The sequence below is a fragment of the Alexandromys fortis genome, unplaced genomic scaffold (genome assembly GCF_014885135.2).
Source record: "Alexandromys fortis isolate MF-2015 unplaced genomic scaffold, M_Fortis_MF-2015_v1.1 scaffold_55, whole genome shotgun sequence".
In the NCBI taxonomy this organism is placed as follows: Eukaryota; Metazoa; Chordata; class Mammalia; order Rodentia; family Cricetidae; genus Alexandromys; species Alexandromys fortis.
In genome coordinates, this window is record NW_026067936.1 from 2,226,486 (window position 1) to 2,241,812 (window position 15,327).

At 46.8% G+C, this 15,327-nt stretch overlaps 1 protein-coding gene across 6 annotated transcripts in view; it reads right to left on the minus strand.

Moving 5' to 3' along the window:
* Tacc1 (transforming acidic coiled-coil containing protein 1) overlaps nucleotides 1-15,327 on the minus strand; it is a 93,205-nt gene that overhangs the window by 26,143 nt on the left and 51,735 nt on the right. The gene's annotated exons all lie outside the window — the stretch shown is intronic.

Below are 15,327 nucleotides of genomic sequence, written 5' to 3' on the forward strand. Positions count from 1 at the left end.
CCTCCTGCCTCAGCCTCCCCAGAGCTAGAATCACAGGTACACACAAGAGAGCCCTGCTCTCCCTCACTTTCTCGGACTGTAACAACACAGGGACTTCTCAACTGTCCTCCAAACATGCTTCAAATATTCTGCAAAGGGCATTAAGGCTGTGCTTAGCTATAAACACTATAGAGAAGCTGTTGATACTAGTCATCAAACATTTTCTTTATTCCCAAAGAATTTTTGTAAAAAGAAACCAAATGTGGCCAAATCTTGGTAAGTCCACCCAGGGATGTGTGGAAAGGAATTTACTGTACTGTTTTCCCATGGCCTTAAGCTTTCTTCATAAACTTTATTATTAAAAAAGGTTGCAAATAAAACCCATCACACCCCCAAATTAACTAGTTCCTATGTCTGCACATCTCAATGAGCCAATGCAGCCAGCACAGCCACTCAGAACTGGAAGCTGGAGCTTCACGTTACGTTTCATACGTCCACTATCAAATAGATTTGATGCATTTGCCCGTCACCAAAAGCAAAAAAAATCTGTAACAAAGAAAACAACTAGCTTTCCATTTGAAGAAGAGGGGGAGGAAGAACTGTATTATACACGGATTTCTCGGGAGATATATTTATTTTTATATATTTTTAAAATATTTATTTATTTATTACGTATACAATATTCTGTCTGTATGCCTGCAGGCCAGAAGAGGGCACCAGACTCCATTACAGATGGTTGTGAGCCACCATGTGGTTGCTAGGAATTGAACTCAGGAACTTCGGAAGAGCAGGCAATGCTCTTAATCTCTGAGCCATCTCTCCAGCCCCAGCTGAGATTTTTTAAACAATACTTTTAAATATTTCAATGTACTTTTCACCAAAAAGATTTAAACTCGTGTGGAATCACTTCATGACCATTTTTGAAAATTTACATTTTCAAAATTAAACAAAATGAGATGAGGGACTGGAGCAAAGGCCCAGCAGATAAGAGCAGTGATTACTCTTCCAGAGGACCGGGGTTCAATCCCCAGCACCCACGTGGCGGCTCACAACCCTGACCAGTGCCAGGGGACTGACACACTCAGAGAGACATATGCAGCCAAAACACTATACACATAAAGTAAAAATTAAATTATTTTTTTAAAAGTAGAAGAACTGCTCGGGACTTTTAGCAATTCGACTTTACAACACATTCCCCCCTATCCTTTCAGACTTCTGGACGAGGTGTCCTTCCCATGAGGCAGACTGTGGAGAATGAGTGGGGAGAGAAAAGCAGCTGGGAGGACGGAAAAGGAGCTTCCTGCAGAGCCCTGCGAACTTTGTCAAAGTCGGCTTTACCTTGAGACACAGTTAGATTGTGATTAAATAGCTTACCCAGCTGCAGTGTGGGAATGGATGGAATGTACTGGAAGGCGCTGAAAATGAACAAAGCTGTAATTTTCTGGGGTTTCCACCAGAGTGTTGCTCATTAACAGAAAGTTATGTAACATTTGGGAGAAAACAAGGAGGTGAGATTGGTGAGGCCCGGTGACAGACCGGATATGGGCTGGGGTGGGCGTATCACAGGCCGTCTGTCATTAGCTTATCAAACTGAAGTTAGGTAGGACGCTCCTGTGAGCTTGGGAAATGCTGAAGAGGTTGCCTACTAACGCCAGTGAGTTTTGCCTAACTTTTGCTCCTAACCACTGAGCCTTCGCTCCAGTCCCTCATCTAACTTTTTTTTTTTATTTTGAAAATATAAATTTTCAAAAATCATCACTGAGTGTTTGGTTGAAAGCGAGACCCCAGCCCGACACCCCTATAACCAAGAAGTCCAGGGTGTTTGGATGAAAGTGTCACCCCAGTCCCTGGCCAATGGAACGGGAATGGAGTAGGAAAGCTCTATTTCAAGCCCTTCCCCCGCCAAGCACTGACCCCTCCCCAGGGAGGGTCAGGACCACTCCCACAGGCTATTTAGGCCACCGTGGAACACGTGGTCTCCCCAGCTCTCTTCCCTTCACCATGCTTACCCAGGCCACCTGGGAGTGCTGCATTAAATGTGGGCATCTTTATTTGATCTAATTTGGTCTGACTGGAATTATTTGCATCGGCGGAGAGGCTTGTCTTAAGAAATATACCTAACAATGAGGTGATTCCACACAAGTTTAAATCTTTTTGGCGAAAAGTACATTGAAATATTTAAAAGTATTGTTAAAAAAAAAAAAAAAACTCAGCTGTTGGGCAATGGTGGCGCACACCTTTAATCCCAGCACTTGGGAAGCAGAACAGGCGGATCTCTGAGTTTGAGGCCAGCTTGGTCTACAGAGTGAGTTCCAGGACAGCTAGGGCTACACAGAGAAACCTTATCTCGAAAAACCAAAAATAAGTACATAAATAGATAAATAAGGGGCTGGAAATATGTTTCTCATTGAAGCCATGGCTACAGATATCCTTAAAAAATAAAAAACAAAACACACTGACTGCTATTCAAGACTAAGCCATTGCTACCCCACACTTTCACCTTGAGTTCTAACATGTTTAAATCCAAATTGTTAAAAAAGATGTCAGTTCTTAGGTTTACTTTAAAAGGTTAACCCAATATAAGACCTAAACTTTATCTACTCATGGAAACAGACCACGGCTTGCTGTGGAACGGCTGCCTGCCACATGCTGCGTTTTCCTGTCACCCACGACCAGATCGGCAGTCATGCTGGCTAGGGACAAAAAACTTTAAGCAGTGTTTGGATATCACAGGAGCAGTGGACGAGGGAAGGAAAACACAATACGGAGCACCCTCACCTAGCCTCGGCCTCCAGACAACTGAAGGAGCCTTGCCAAGGGACATTCTCCTCCCTGGTCATTCCCCTGCCATCTCTGGGCATGTGCCAGGTAAATGAACCCGCCCCTTCCTTCATCTAGGCACTGCGGACCCCACTTCTAACAGCACATCTCAGCGCCAGTAAAACATCTTCACTGGGTAGTGAGAGTATTAATTGTCAATTAACCAGCTTGTGAAGCTGTACAAACATAAAAACAAACATTAAAAAATTGTCAGCTAGGCCATGCCTTTAAACCCAGCACTCGGAGGAAGAAGCAGGCTCTGGATCTAAGTTCCAGGTTAGCTCCACGGCAGCCAGGGCTACACAAAGAAACCTGTCTCAAAAACAAAACAAAACAAAAAAACCCTCTCTTTGAAAAGGCATATTTGTTGAAGTTTCATTCGTACCTACCACCAACTGGAGAGTGTCCCAAGAGCAGCTGCCCAGTAGTTACCTCTGCCCTAGGACAGAAACTTCAAGTCTAACACCACCTCCCTCTCAGAGACTAACAAAACATCTGCTACCCCATCTCAGGCCAGTTTTAGCCACAGATTCAGCCTTGCTTCTCCTCTGAAAGCTCCCTTATATAACAGCTGCCTTCCACTCACACAGAACCCCTGGCATTCCTTGCGAATGCAGGAGCTCCTTCCCCACAGCCAGTGTGAGCGCTGAGCTTGATTCTGACAAACTGGGCTCTGCCAGAGGCTGGGGGAATGCAGTTGCGAGGAATGGATCAGGGAAAAATTCAAAGCAAGCACAGAGGAATCCAGAACGAAGGTGCGGCTGCCTGTGCTGCACGTTGCTGCTAACAAAACTCCTTCAAGACGAAAGAACTGTGAACCCCTGTAGGCCCATATTTCTACATGGTGTGGCAGCCAGGCTCTGAAGCCATAGGCCCCACCTGAGGTGGTCACATAGCCCCTGCAGACAGGCTGTCACTGTCCTAACAAAGGGTCAGGATGTTGTGTTGCTCCTTTCTTTTTGTAATTTGGAGGATGCCTGATAGAGATGCTGATTCAAGCCTATGTGACAGATAGCATACACACCAGACAGGTAGATGTGCATGTGACTAAAAGCCTGGTCACCTAGGAGACAGAATGCTGGTGTATTTCCCAATCGGTTTATGTGTTGGTATAAAAGCTGTTTGGAGAATAAATGAGAGGAATTCTTCAGGATGTGAACTCAGGACTTCATGAGGGACCACTGAGAATCTCCCTCCCGATAAAGCCATGTGAGTTGTGTATTTATTCCCGCGCCTCCACGCCAGTCCAGAGAGAGATAGTTTATGCTGGGGTCAGGTCCAGAAAAATAATTTATGGTCTGGTGCTAGCCCTCTGCTTTTCAGCATTAGATGCTTTTGACACTTAGCCAACAGGAAGGCTATTACGGTAGGCTTCGTCCCTCCCTCCTCAAAACACAGGTCAGCGAGTCAAATCCCAAACCAGAGGCCAGCGGGGTGGCAGGGTCTGTAATCCCAGCACATAGAAGGCAGAGGCAAAGGGATTCCAAGTCTGAGGCCAGATGAGCTACCTTGTCTCAAAAAACAACACCTACAAGCCAGGGTGGTGGTACAAGCATTTCATCCCAGCACTAGGGAGGCAGAGGCAGGTGAATCTCTGTGAGTTCAAGATCAGCCTGGTCTACAAGAGCGAGTTCCAGGACAGGCTCCAAAGCTACAGAGAAACCCTGTCTCAAACCCCTGCACAACCAAACTGTTGAAGTTTTTGCTGGCATGCAAGACATCTGTTTACTGTTGGAAAAGCCAATGTCTGCAGAACACTGAGGCCACTCTGCTTTCTTCTAGAACAAGTTACTCTTGGGTCTTTTATTGTACAATAACTCCTATGCATTAAACCCTAGATAAGAATTAAATTATTCTACAGCTGCTGGTGTGGTCTGACTGTGAGGAGCCCCCACAGGCTCAGGCTTCCAAGCCTTGCCTTGAGGAGCTGAAGCCTTGCTGAGGAAGTGGAGGGTGGAGAAAGCCCCCACCCAAGGCCAACTTCCTGTTCTCTCTCCTCACAGGCTGTCTCTGCTTCCTGGGGTGCAATGTGACCAGCCACAGTCCTGCTCTGCCAACCGACCTTCCTGCCCCCACAGAACTGTGAGCCAGAAGGAGCCCTTCCTCCCTTGGTTGCATCTGTGAAAGTTCACCACGGCAATGACGAAACCTGAACCACCTGCCCCACCTTTCCCCTCCACAGCTCCGGGTGGATTCCTGACTCACGGAAGTCACTAACTTTGTAAAGGTGACGTCTTCTCCACGTCGATGGCTCTGAGAAAGCCTAACTTTATCGTGCTAAGAGAAGAACAAACTAGTCAGAAACTTGTGAGTTCCACAACTGTGGACTCAACAAACTGCAGAGCAAAAATATTTGGAAAAAGATTACAGCTGCACTGAGCACGCAGACTTTCTGTGTGGAGATGATCCCGAGCAGTGACAACCGCCGACGCGGCGCTCCCACCGCATGGGTATCTGGGTATCGAGGGTGGTCTGCGAGCACAGGGGAGGCTGGCACAGGCAGCACTGCACTTCATATAAAGGAGTGAGCGTCCGTGGTACTGGAACTGAAGGACAACCCCTTAACAAAAGCTCTATGCTCTCTCTAGCCATCTCCATTAACAGGCCACTTAGTGGTACCATGGTTCTCGTAGTAAAGTAGCCCTTACTCACACAATGACCCCACGGGTCACACCACACCCAAGGGTAGTGTGTGGTGGTCTGAATGAGAATATATTCGGATGCTAGGTCTCCAGTTCATGGGGCTGTTCGGGAGGGGTTAGGAAGTGTGGCCCAGTTAGCTCTCCTGCCTCCTGCACTGCAGGGAACTGTCAACCACCTTTTCTGCCACTCCCGAGTCCTCCTGTCTTTACACAGAAATCACAACCCCTGCAGGACTGCAAGGCTTCCTAAAGCACCAACTTCCTTTTCTGAATAAACTACTTCCTTTTTTAATTTCACATCCAACAAAAACAAAGACACATCTAGAAGCATTATATAAAATCTGTGTTCAAACAGCATTTCTTTAAACACACACACACAAACCCACATATTTATGGATGTAGTTATTTGAGGGGGGGCACACACCGCTGCTCATCAGTGGATTCCAAGGCTGGGACTCTGGTCACTACATACTGAGCCATCCTGCCGACCTGACACAGGGTAGTTCCGTGGTCAAGCACTGGCCTATGGCTTGCTCTGGTCAGTACACCATTAAAAACAAAAGTAGAGGAGGAGCAACCTGCGCAAAGGTGGGTGTTCCTTTAGGGGGTGTGGCCTCCGAGACAACAGACTTTCAGGACCTGGACCAAGCTCAGTATTTCAGAGATGAAGGAAGTCACAGTCCTCTGCAGCTAGAAACAGAGTTACAGACTGAAAAGCCCTCCTAGTGAGGCACTGGACTTGAGGGTGCAGCATCTGTGTCTGTAAAAGGGCAAAGGCAGCCTCAAGAAACCGCGGCTGGAACAACTGGAGAGCTCTGTGTGAAAGAATGAAGCCGGACCACTTCCTTATCCAAACACAAAAATTAGCTGAAAATAGACCACAGACCTAACTAAACAGATGAGCGCAAACTACAAAACTGTCCAAAGAAAGCAGATGCAAAGCCAGTGCAGTGGCTCATACAGATAACACCAGCACTTGGGAGACAGAGGCAGGAGAATCAGGAGTTCAAGGCTAGCCTCACCTATAGTGAATTCAAGCGAGCCTGCGCTATAGGAAGACTATCTCAAAGGAAAAAATCTTCACATACACGCACACACGCGTGCATACACACACACATCTTATAGCTAGGCATGACATCATGAACCTACAGGTCCAGCAATGTGGGAGTCTGAGACAGGAGGACGGAGAGTTCAAGAGGCCGACTTGGTCTCTAAGAGTGAGACCTCATCTCAAATAACCAAGAGGGGGCTGGAAAGATGGCTCAACAGAAAGCAATAAAGAGGGAAAAGAGGCAGGGAGGCAGGGTGAGGAAAGGCAAATGAAAGGGGAACAAGTATGAGCTGACATTTCCCTAAAGAACTTATAACAATATCCAAACGCCAGAAGTGCATTGATATGTACAGGCTTTGCGTCTGGTGAATTTTGGTGTGTTTTGTTTTGTTTCTGAGGGGAGGGGTGTTTTTAATTGACAAGTTTTTTTTTTTATATAAGTTCATAAAATTTGAAAAGAAAATGTTCACACCAGGGACACACCCAGCTCCATAGAAGCCCTAGTTTGACGTTCTGAACTCCATAAACACATAAATGCAGAATATCCAATAACTACATGAAACGATGCCAGAGACAATAACCCACTCGGGAACACAAACCATGCTATGGGAGCCACCTCACCTCTGCCAGGACAGAGGGATAACAAATGTTGCATGTCTGTAATCCAAGCACTCAGAGATCTCTATGAATCCAAGGCCTGCCTGGGCTAGATAGTGAGACCCTGTACCTGGTAACATGAAAGTAAAACCACGCAGCCACTTGGAAAACTGGTCTGGCAGTTCTTCAAAATGTTAGCCACAGAGTTACCACAGAACCCAGCAATTCTACTTCTCAGTCTGCACATGGAGAAATGAAAATACAAATCTACTAATAGAAAAAGCAACACTATTCCTAACAGTCCGCAGAATGGGAATAACCTACATTTCAAGCAGCCGATGAATGGGTAAATAAAAGGGAGTGAAGCATTGGTATTTCTATGACAACGGTTGGCATGGAGCTCATGTCAGGCTAGATGGCCATAGAGGAGCCCTTTGGTGTTGGAATTCCTCCCTGAAGTGTGTGCTGCTATGCCCAGTATGGTCTGGGAATCGAACCCAGACCTTCAGGGCGAGTGCTTTGCTGACTGCGCCATCCTCCAAGTGGTCCAGCAAAAACCACTGGACAGGAACAAAGTGTGCTCATCCTACAGTACATGGAGAGGGCTGTACTGCTGATTCACACCTGTCCTACAGAAGATGGAGAAGGCTGTACTGCTGATTCACACCCATCCTACAGTACATGGAGAGGGCTGTACCGCAGATTCACACCCATCCTTCAGAAGATGGAGAGGGCTGTACTGCTGATTCACACCCATCCTACAGAAAATGGAAAGGGATGTAGTGCAGATTCACACCCATCCTACAGAAGATGGAGAGGGCTGTAGTGCAGATTCACACCTGTCCTAGAGGAAACGGGAAGGGCTGTACCATAGATTCACACCCATCCTACAAGAAACGAGGAGGGCGTACTGAAGATTCACACCTGTCCTACAGGAAACGGGAACGGGTGTACTGCAGATTCACCGTTAAGAAAATGTTCTAAATGACTGCTCGTGTGTCACTCACAGGGACCCACACTTGAGGGGGCAGATCGCACTGCCATTCTGAGATTGTAAATCCTTCTTGAGGAAGCCCACATGTGCTAGTTAAGTTCTATTTACAGAGAAGTGAAAATGATGTCACTCCTTCCTCCTAGACAGGAATAACCACACATATGAAACCGCCTGGAAACATGGCAGCTGCCGAGTCCAGAGGCTTTGTGTCTTTTGTTGTTGGTGGTGGTTTTTTTTTTTGCCTGGGGTAGGCTTTATTTTGCTTTCTGGGGACTAGACAATATAATGTACAATATATATACTACACAGGACACACTGACCTCAAACTCATAATCCTCCTGCCTCTATCTTTGCCTAACTATTTTTAATTTAATTTTTTAAAGCTGAATAGGTGTTTAGTAAAGATATGTCGGTATATGTTTAAGCACAGGGTAAGAGCAAGGATGCTGAAGAATTAAGATGCGCTCTATGGGGCATGGACATCAGTTTCTCTGAGCACTGGAGTTTATTAAAAGGTAAACACAGACGGTAAGAAAGAGGGGTGCTGGAGAAAGAATGAGTCACCCAGGAAAGTCACTGCCATTCTGGATTCTGACTCCACTTTCTCCACACCCTCACATCTCCTGCGTTTGGCACTAAAACTTCTTGAGAAGCCAAGAGAAGCGGCTCACGTGTATAAGCCGAACACTCAGAGGCAGAGGAAGGGGGCCAGGATTTTAAACCAGCCTGGGCTATAGTGTAAGACTCTTTCTCTAAGAAAAACAAACCTTGAGAAGCTGTGTTTCTTTGCATGCTGCCACTGTGCTAAAACACCACGACCAAAGCAACCAGGGCAGAAAGGGATTACTTAAGCTTAAAGTTCATAGTTCTTCATGGAAGGTTGAGGCAGAACTCAGGGCAGGAACTGAAGCAGCAGAGGCCAACGGGGGAGCAGAGGAGCGAGGCTTTCTGGTTTGCAATTCAGGGCTTGCTCAGCCTGCTTTTCTTATGCTAAAGCAGAACCACCTGCCCAGGGATGGCACCCACAGTGAGCTGGGTCCTTCTATGTCAATCATCAATCAAGACAATGACTATCTCCAGGCTGGTCTGATGGATGGGCATTCCCTCAATTCACGGCCTCTGTTCCTAGACAACTGACTTATGACAAGCTGACAAACTCAACTAACACAGAAGCCAAGGCCCCAGAGGTCTGGGAAATGAGCCAACAGCGCTCCACAGGGGCCTTCTCACTCCCTAGACCCCCTTATCCTACCCATCGAAGACCCCAAGGCTCCAACAGAGCTGATGTTCAGTGTCCACTGCACAGCCGGGTTCTCTCTTTCATCCAGAGAAAGGTATATTTACACACCAGTGAGACTGCTCAGGCTGCACACTGACAGCTATTTCAGGACTAACATTTGCTCTTCACTTGAGGCCCTTCCTTCTGGAAGCCTCGTAGGACCCCACTCTGCACTGGCCTTGTATCTCCTCTCCTGTGCAGAAATCAAGGGTGTCCGGAGAAAAACTGCCTCAAGCAGGCAGCACCCCTTTCTGCTCAAGTGGAAAAACCTGAGGAGAATGGTACTGAGGCACATCAGCACCTGCAACAAGTGTTCCTAGTGCCTCTGATTTATTGCAATTTATTCTATGTATTCTATGTATGTTCTCAATCTCCAAGATAACTGGAACAAATACTGGACAGTGGTGGCACACGCCTTTAATCCCAACACCCTGGAGGCAGAGGCAGGCAGATCTCTGAGTTCAAGGCCAGCCTGGTCACAGAGTTAAGTTCTAAGGTGGTCAAGACAACACGGAGAAACCCTATCTCAAAAACAAACAAACAAACAAACAAAAATTCCAAAAGCCAAGGCCATGGGACTTAAAATGGAGAATTAGAGAGTCTACTGCCCAGGGACTGAATGACTTTGAAGGTCCAGGAAGTTAACCACACGGGGGTGGGAATGTTGGTAAATCAAGGCAGAAGGTCTCCTTCCCACCACCATCCACCACTCATTATGGTATTTAAGGTGGAACATCAACACTAACTCCCTCACCCACCCAGAGAACAAACCAACTGTCCTATCTGTTCCTTCTCACCTCTGAGACTACAAAAATACTGGTTACCCGGGAGCTAAGGAAGGGCAAGTTTAGCTATTTCGTGTTTTCTTTTTGTTTGAAGACAGGGTACCAATTGCCACGCCATTCTTCTGAGATAACTTTAAAATTCTAACAGAGCAGAAGGCATGGTGACACCTGCCTAGAACCCTAGCACTCAGGAGGTTCAGGTAGGATGACCCTGCTTGAGAACAGGCTGGGCAACACAGAAAGACCCTATTTCAAAATACACACACATACACACACACACACACACACACACACACACACACATGCACAGCCTAAAGCTCTACATGTAAAAATAGGTAAACCCACTTGATAAAAGGACAAAACTGGTACCAAGGTCAAAGAGAGCACTTCAAATTTCCAAAACAGCATTTTATGCTATTTCATTGAAAAAGAGATTCAAGAGAAGGGGTGGGGGAGTCAGAGGAAGGTCACTTAGTATGCACCAAGTCCCTGGGTTCCATCCCAAGCACAATCCACTCAAGAGATCCAAACTCTACCCTCTGAAAAACATACTCTAACAAAGACAAGTTAATTAGGCTAACCAGGACGCATCTGCCTACCAGCAGCCAAGGCCTTCTCCAGAGAAGCAAAGACCAACAATTGACTATGTTTGGTCCTCTCAATAATGCGGTGGCCATTGGTTCTGGAGCCATCTGGATCTCACAGGCCACATTTCACGTGGCGCAGAAATCTCTCCCACAGACAGATGTTAGAAAGCCCTCGCTCGGCACAGGGCCGCACTGCCCCAGCCGGAAGAGCGAAGGCAGGAGACGCGTGCTAACAGATGGGCTTGTGGTGCAGAGACCTGAAATTGTGGGACTTCAATCCACTGCTGCCAAACAGCCATAACGTGCAATCTCTTCAGAAATAATTACTGCAGAATTCAAAATACCAACTGCTTCTATCATAAAGCAGTAACCACCCACACAGCTGGGAAGCCGAGGCTCAGGATAAAAAGAGCTAGGAATACTTAGCAAGAAGAGCTCAGACACCCCAAAGCAGGATGGTCATTCCGTACCCAGGAATGCTGTGCACACAAGAGATCTTAAGGGAAGGGAATGGGAGTGGGGAGAAGTTTGTGGATCCGGAAGTTACACTCTTTGGCAATGTAAGAAGATTGTGGTGACCAGTGCCAGCATGGCGTTCCCACCACTGGGTTAACCTGTGTCACCAAAAGGGTTCTGTGGAATTAAGTGTCTGAGGCTTCTGACTTATTTGTTAATGGTCCAGCGGCCTGGGGAGGTGAAGCCAGCTGCCAATCTGTAAGGACAGTGAAGGACACTGTGCAGGGCTCCCCCTCAGGACCTGAGCCTCATTCCATCAGCCAGCAATACCCGGAGAGAAAATGGGTGCCAGATGAAAAGACCTTGGCCTTGAGGTCAAGTCGCCCAGGGGTCTTGGTTTCACAAGTGCCAGCTAAGCTGCCCCACTTTCAAAAACTGTTTCAAGCTAAGTTTTGAAAAAAGTTGCTATGAAGCAATGGGCTACCACCAACAATACAGAACTCCTATGGGGACCATGGACAGAGCTCAGAGAAAAGCACTTGTCCACCTCTGGTGAGACCTTGGTGCAATCCCCAAAACAAAAATAAAAATAAACAACCCTTCTCTCTTGACCTAAAAATAGGTGCCAAGTCCCAGGATGCTGAATGCCATCTTGACACAATCCCCTTTCCTCACCCAGACAAGACTGGAGAGAAGAAAACAATTCCTTCCTGTGTTTTCCTCATTGAAGAGCTGACACGGTTTTTACTTTATTTATTTAGAGACAAGGTCTCTCTGTGTAGCCCTGGCTGTTCTAGAACTGTGAGCTCTGTAAACCACTGTGTCCTTGAACTCAGAGATCCGCCTGCCTCTGTCCCCAAGTACTGGAATCAAAGGCATGCGCCACCACACAGGAGCTCAAGCTAATCATCAAGAAAATAAACCATTTCCAGTGCTTACCCAAGATGACTTTTGCTTGTTGGTTTGTATCTAAACTGTGCAGCAAACTTCTGCTGTTCAAAACCCCAAACTACAATGTGTAAGTCAGACATATGCATACGCATATGGACGTGTCTTCGTGCCAAGTCCACAGGCACAGGAGACTTAGTCTTCCAGTGACTTTTTAGCTGTCACTGAGGAGGGTGCTTTCCCCAGCTCACGGTCAGTTCTGGAGCTCACACCCTGTTCTGGCCTCGTTTTAAGGCCCTTCATTTCCTCTTAGCCTCCTCGAACACTGAACAGGGGATTCACAAATTCCCTGGAGAGGAAAAGCTGTGAAACACATTTCCCAGAGCTGATGAGCAACCCCTCCTCCCTGCCCTGTAGGAACGGAGAGTGAACTCAGGCTCGAGCGCTATGGACATCAGGGCGGTCTCAAACGTGTGCTGACCCTCCTGTCTCAGCCTCCCAACAGTTAGACTGTTAGTGGAGTTCACATATTTCTAAAACAAAAACTTCACACTGATTGACTCTGTGGTGGTGAGGGCAGGTGAGTGGGGGCACGTCACATGGTTCTCTCCTGTCACACAGGTTCCAGGGATCATTCAAGCCATGAGCCTTGATGGCAAGTACTTCTACCCACTTCTACCCACTGGCCACCTCACCCTTGCAGACCCAGATTTTCCATCTTAAAAGCTGAAATTAAGACTGAGTACACTGCTGACAATCAAAGTCCTGATGTCTCACGTTTTGAAATAGAAGCTATTTCCTATCTCAGCATCACTGCTATAACGGAAACACTATAAACTACTTGCATCTAATCACCCAGTAAACAAATGCGGCAGGAAGAGAAAGCTGGCAAGGTGAGCATCCTGCAGTGGGAACTGGGACACAAGTGCTATTCCTTCCCAGCGGTGCTACAAGAGGCTACTGGACCAGATACTGTGGTGCACACCTTCAACTGCAGCATGGGGGAGGCTGGGGCAGGAGGAGCAGGAGCTAGAGGCTTCCCGGGCTCCATAGTGACTCGGCCTCAAAGGCAAATGGAATGAAGGGGGGGAACGAAGGGGCTGAAGGATGTAGTTCAGTGGGAGAGCTGGCAGAGGCAGCCTGCCCAGCAGAGCAGCCAGCGGACACACTCGCCCTGGTGAAGCAGCGAGAGACTTGTATTTTGAGTTTACCAGCACAAGCAAACAAACCCTAATTATGTTCGGGACTAGGCTGGTACTTCCAAAGGAGGCTGAGATCTTAAACTCAAAAGCAGCAAGGCCTTTCCACAGCCAACCGTTAAAGTCGCAGGCATAGTTAGCAATCTTGGTTATCAAAGCTCGAGGAAGATGGCTGTTCAGTGGATAAACACTGTGGATTTTGGAGATTATGAGAAAACAGTTATACCCCAAGGCTGCCTTAGATAAGACTGCTGCTTCAGAGTGATTACAATGCCCCCCCACCTCCATCTTTTGTAACAGCTCTGGCTGACTTGGAACTTGCTCTATTTCTATAGACTAGGCTGGCCTCAAACTCAAGAGATATTCCTGCTTTCTGCCTCCTGACTGCTGGGATTAAAGGTGTACACCACCACTTCTTTGGTTTTCTTTGAGAAAGGGTTTCACATAACCCAGTCTGGTCTGGCTAACAGACCTAGTAGCCAAAGATGACCTTGAACTCCCACCCCTCCTGCCTCCACCTCCAGAGTTCTGGAACTGATCTTTCTGGGTCTCTACAGCTACTCTCTCTGTGAACGCCTTTAGACAACACCTACTGTTCTATCCCACCCCTCCTCCAAGCCTCATTGGTAGAAAATGCCTCTGTCACTAGAAATTACCAGAGTAAATGAACTAGTTTTAGTTTAAGTCCTGTGATAAGGAGGAATGTAACTCAAGAGCTTAATCCTTAGAATACTTAAGAAGGCCTGGTTGCTGGGTGTGGTGGTGCACACCTTTACTCCCAGTACTTGAGAGGCAGAGGCAGGAGGATCTCTGTGCCTTAGAGGCAGCCCAGTCTACACTGTAAATTTCAGGACAGCCAGGGCTACACAGAGAAACCCTGTCTTGAAAAAACAAAAGCAAACAAACACACAAACAAAAGCCTTGACTTTGCTACATCTGAAAAAGAATACGCAATTTGAAAGTTTTCGAGGATAGCTCTGCCCAGGGGTTCCTTACCCATCACTGTTCTGCATTCTGAGAGCAGCTTTGCTCACACAGAACAGTGTCTTGGGCGGAGCGCCTTATGGAGGGAAAGGCGCTTCCTCCACACCTCCCTACATTCTAACAAACCAACATTCCCCATTCCATTGGGAAAGAAGCCGGAATGCAGCAGGCTGCTGAGGTCTGCAGGACTCAGACATCCTGTGCTAGGATCACATCAAAAACTAAACAAGGCTGTGGAAGCCAATCACACCAAAAACTAAAAGCATCAACCTGTGGCATGGCAGACATGTCAAACTGTTCACCTAGGCAATCATCATTTCTAGGAAATTCTAATGAAGCAATCTCTTGATGCAGGCAAGGAAACAGTCAACAAAATCCTGAGGAAAACATACTTCTTGGTTTGAACAGACCACTTCAATATGTAACTAATAAAAGATATTTGCATAATATTTGCTTGTAAATATGCTCAAAGCTTTAGAATAAAAGGTCTAGGGCTCAGATTTTAGCAAGATCTGCATTCTAGGTCTTAAACATATAGTCTACAGCTTTCCATAAATCTACCACTTATCCATACACTCATACACACACCCAACACTACATCAGAATTACTGAATGGGTAAAAGTCTGTGTTGGTGAGGGCAGACAGATGCGTCAGTGGTTAACAATTGAGAATGTTCTCGCAGAGAACCACATGTAACTCAAGCTCTGAAGATCACTGCAGTCCAGGCGCAAACCCACACACAGACATATAATCAAAAACTAAGATCTGATCTTAAAAGTCTATTTTGGTACTTGTAGTCGATGATTCCAAAATGATTTCTTACATAATTTAGTTTCTTTTCCATACACACACACACACACACACACACACACACACACAGAGAATCCTTTAGTTGTAATGGTCTGTCCTGTCCCTTTAAGAGACAAGCCCCACCCACTCCCCCTCCCTTCCAGCCTGCACTGCTCTCTCTACCCCCCCCCTCTCTCTTCAGAAGAGGTGGCTACTGTCATGGCTCCCCTCTCTCCTCTCTCTCTCTCTCTCTCTCTCTCTCTCTCTCTCTCTCTC